This window comes from Bison bison, unplaced genomic scaffold (genome assembly GCF_000754665.1).
Source record: "Bison bison bison isolate TAMUID 2011002044 unplaced genomic scaffold, Bison_UMD1.0 scf7180017860443, whole genome shotgun sequence".
Taxonomy (NCBI): Eukaryota; Metazoa; Chordata; class Mammalia; order Artiodactyla; family Bovidae; genus Bison; species Bison bison.
The window spans coordinates 820,131-824,154 of NW_011491015.1; the positions used below are offsets into that span (position 1 = coordinate 820,131).

Genomic DNA, 4,024 nt, shown 5'->3' on the forward strand with positions numbered 1-4,024 from the left:
CCCCCAGCCACGGCCGCTTTGCTCCCGCGGGTCTGGGGGCCGCCCGGGAGTAGGTCCTCGCCGGCCGGCGGGCTCCGCGGCCGCGGCGGAACGCCTGACAGCTCGGGGTGCTGCTGCCTCTCCGGCCATCTTGTGCCGTGTGTGTGTGGTGTCTCTCTCCCGTCTCCTCTCTCGGCTCTACTCCCTCCTCCTCCTCCCCCCCGCCCACACACCACACAACATGGCCTCTTCGCTGCGGCGGCGGCGGCTGCGGCGGCAGCAGCTCCGCCGCGTTCCTGCCCGCTCCCCTCCCCCACCCTCCCCGCCTCCCGCCCGCAGCCCCAGGTGGCAATACGCATGCGCGCCACCGCCCGCCCGCCGCGGCCATTGGCTCCTCGAGCTTCCTGCCACCCCCCTCCCGGGGAGCGGCCTCACGCACGCTCGCAAGCGTCTTCCTCCCGCCTAACAACAACCACTTGGAGACTATTGGCTAATTCTGAACCCACCCCCTTCAGCTGCCTCCCCGCGGATAGGCTGGCCTTAATGCCACTCACCTTCTGTAGGTGTCTCTGGTTTTCTTGAGGGGTCCCAGCCAGCGATTGGCTGACGATGGAACATTTGGTTTGGAGCTGGTTTGTGGGTTTGCACCCCGCAGTGCGGACCCCTCGGAGAAGACTAGGGGGGTTCCAGGCGCGAAATAGTCCAGGCCAGTATTATTAGTACAGTGGCCTAGAGATGGGGCCTTCGCTCCTGGAAAAAACTTGGAATTCGGTGTTTTTGACTTCAGATTTTTGTCTTTAAAAAAAAAAAAAAGGAAAATGAGAGGATGACGGGCAAACAAGATGCAGGTTCATAGCCCTTGGGCAACAGCCATTTCTCCTCAACTGTAGAACTCAAGATTTTTCTTCTAAACAACCCAATCGTTCCCTAAAGGTCAAAGAATTAGAGCCAAGTGATTTTCCAACCAGCACATCCCCCTAGCCAAGCATCCTAATTGAGATGCCAATTATTTGAGAGTTTGTAACCTTCTTGTTGACCGTTTATGAAAGGCAGTGTATTAGGTACGTTGTTACTCGGCCTTGTAAGTCAGGATCTCTTAATCCTGGTTGGGCCAGATTCCACCCTTCCCCAGTATGTTAAAGCGATAGTTTGAAGCTGAACAGTCACAGTCTACCTGCCAACCACCTTTTCCCAGAACTCAGGCAAAACAAGCTTCACTTCCTTTAAGCAAATCTTTCCCCGCCCCCTCTCCCCTTCTTCCTACTTAAATCTGGAAGTAACTCTTGGCAGACCGAGAAATAACTGAAAACCTAAACTTTACTGAAATGGATGGGAAAAGAAAAAGTAGTGGCTCTCTCCCAACGCCAGCATTTTAGAAATCTTGCTCCTTTTGGCAAGGGACCTGGGAAAAAGGAAAGGAACACTAGACGCTCTTAGTCCTAACGGATTTATTTGAGGGAAGGAGTCTTGGGGAAAGGTGGGCAACTCTGAAATTCTCTTAAGACCCTGTTTTCTGTTCTTGAATTAGAATCAGAGAATGTTAAATATTCATGAGGCCTAGGAACTAGGTCTGGCCCCTTCTTTTGAAAAGCATCAGCTACTTAGGACAGAACTAGGGCTAGAACTCAAATCTCCTAACTTTATATAGATCTTAGGGTTCCTTCTGTGCAAACTGGCCATTCTTCTTAAGAGTGTAATTTGAGCTCTAAGTGAACACAAAAAGAATGCTTCTTTAACTGAAATTCAGCTTTTCTCCATTTAATTTCCAAGAGATATTCCTTTACACAATCTAACTTTGAACATTGTAGACCTGCTGCAGGCTTTGTTCTCTGAAATAGCCCCACCCTGAACTTTTTGTCTTCATCCTTCCTGATTCGTTCTTATGTGTTCTTTGTTCATCCCCCCACCTTTTCCCTCCTAGCCCTACCTGAAATCCATCTATGATTCTGCTTGTCCCGGTTCATCATGGAGTACTTCTCTGCCAGCAAAACTGGCTTGAACAGGTCCTTATTAAAAATAGGTATGACTCAAAAACATTGAGTAAGCTATGCACCAGGCATTGTTCTAAGCCCTCATTGGAGGTTGATTTAGGTGATCACACAGCACCCCTATGAGAGGCTGTTATTATCACTGTGTATTATCTCTGTTAGGAAACTGAGACGCAAGTTTAACTTGCTCAGGTCCACACTGCTAAGAAATATTAGAACCAGCATTGAGCCCAGTAGTCTGACTCCAGACCCATTCCCTTCTGCCTCTCCCAGTTTTTGGCCAAGACTGTCCCCTTGCCAGATGGGTTCAGTTGGATCTCCCATTGTGGGAGCTGTCTGATTTTCCAGGTGCTCTCTCCCCTACTTCATTGACATGTTCCACCTTCAGAATCGGGCCTCCCTCCAACTGGGAGATATCAGATCCGTTTTAACTTAATCCTGGTTCCCAGACCTGGTCCCCATCCTCCACCCTGTTGCTATCAATCGCCTGGCATGCCACCTGGGAACTCTAGGTCTCTAGTTCTGGTTTTGTTCGTTTGTTTTGTTTTTGGCTGTGCTGGGTCTTCATTGCTGTGTGTGGGCTTTCTGTAATTGCAGCAAGCAGGATCTACTCTCTGGTTGCGGTGCTCGGGCTTCTCATTGTGGTGACTTCTCCTGTTGCAGTGAACAACACTTAGGCACATGGGCTTAAGTAGTCATGGCACCTGGGCTTTAGTTGCTTACCAGTATAGGAGACATAAGAGACTCCGGTTCAATCCCTGGGTCGGAAAGATCCCATGGAGGAGGACATGGTAACCCACTTCCATATTCTTGCCTGGAGAATCCCATGCACAGAGGAACCTGGTGGGCCATAGTCCATAGGTTTGCAAAGAGTCAGACACGACTGAAGCAACTTAGCATGCACACATGCCTTAGTTGCTCCACGGCATGTGGAATCTTCCAGAAGCAGGATTGGAACCCTGTGTTGGCAGACAGATTCTTAACTACTGGACCACCAGGGAAGTCCCTCTAGCTCTCCTGTTTTACTCCTTGTCCAATTGTGGATCCTCACGGTTCAATTGTGGAGTGACTCCCTTTTAAGAAGATACATCTTGGGTGGCTTACAGAAAACAGCTTTCTTCTCCCAAGCTTACATTCCACATAACGTCTTCTTCAGAGAAGGCCCTTATCTACCCAATGGAAATGTTTTCCCTATCACCTCACACATGACAGTCATGATTTATTTTGCCATGTCAACACTGTGCCTTTAGCCATCCTCTTTAAAGCTAGACTGGTGGTGATGGTTTAGTTGCTAAGTCGTGTCCGACCCTTGCGACCCCAGGGACTGTAGCCTGCCAGGCTCCTCTGTCCATGGGATTCTCCAGGCAAAAATACTGGAGTGGGTTGCCATTTCCTTCTCCAGGGGATCTTCCTGACCTAGGAATCGAACCTGTGTCTCCAGCATTGGCAGGCTGATTCTCTACCACTAGTTCAGTTCAGTCGCTCAGTCGTGTCCGACTCTTTGCGACCCCATGAACCACAGCACGCCAGGCCTCCCTGTCCATCACCAACTCCCCAAATCCATTCAAACCCATGTCCATTGAATCGGTGATGCCATCCAGCCATCTCACTCTCTGTCGTCCGCTTCTCCTCCTGCCCTCAATCTTTCCCACTAAGACACCAAGAAAACCCACCAGGGAAGGTAGACTAGCTCTGTCCTGAAAAAAAGCACCTGATAGCTGGCTGACCACAGTCTACTTCCACCACAGTTCCTTTCGTGCTAAGTGATCTGCCAGTGAACCCAGAGGAGGTCACTCCCTTCCCCAGCCCCCGCAGGCTCCTATTACTACTGTATCTCTTTACCAGTGAAAATGAAGAACCCAGCCCTTAGCCCTGACTTCCTCAGAGGAAAGGCCTCTTCATGCGCTCTAAGTAGATCTGTTCCAATTTAATCTTGTCAAAAAAAAAAAAAAAAACTTCGATGGGCAGAGACTATTTCTGGAAGGATACAAGGATCTGTTTACACTGGTCACCTCTGAGGAGACCTGAGAGGAAGGTGGAGAATCAAGTGGGAAGGG

The 4,024-nt window shown here is 49.9% G+C and overlaps 1 long non-coding RNA gene across 1 annotated transcript in view; it reads right to left on the reverse strand.

The window, feature by feature from the left end:
* The window catches only part of LOC104982747, a 16,160-nt gene extending 14,177 nt beyond the window's left edge, over positions 1-1,983 (reverse strand). The window contains exons 1-2 of the long non-coding RNA XR_824551.1: positions 1,907-1,983; positions 534-774 (exon numbers count right to left, since the gene is read on the reverse strand). This is a non-coding gene — a long non-coding RNA (uncharacterized LOC104982747). The remainder of the gene's footprint in view (positions 1-533; positions 775-1,906) is intronic.
* Positions 1,984-4,024: the final 2,041 nt, after the last annotated feature.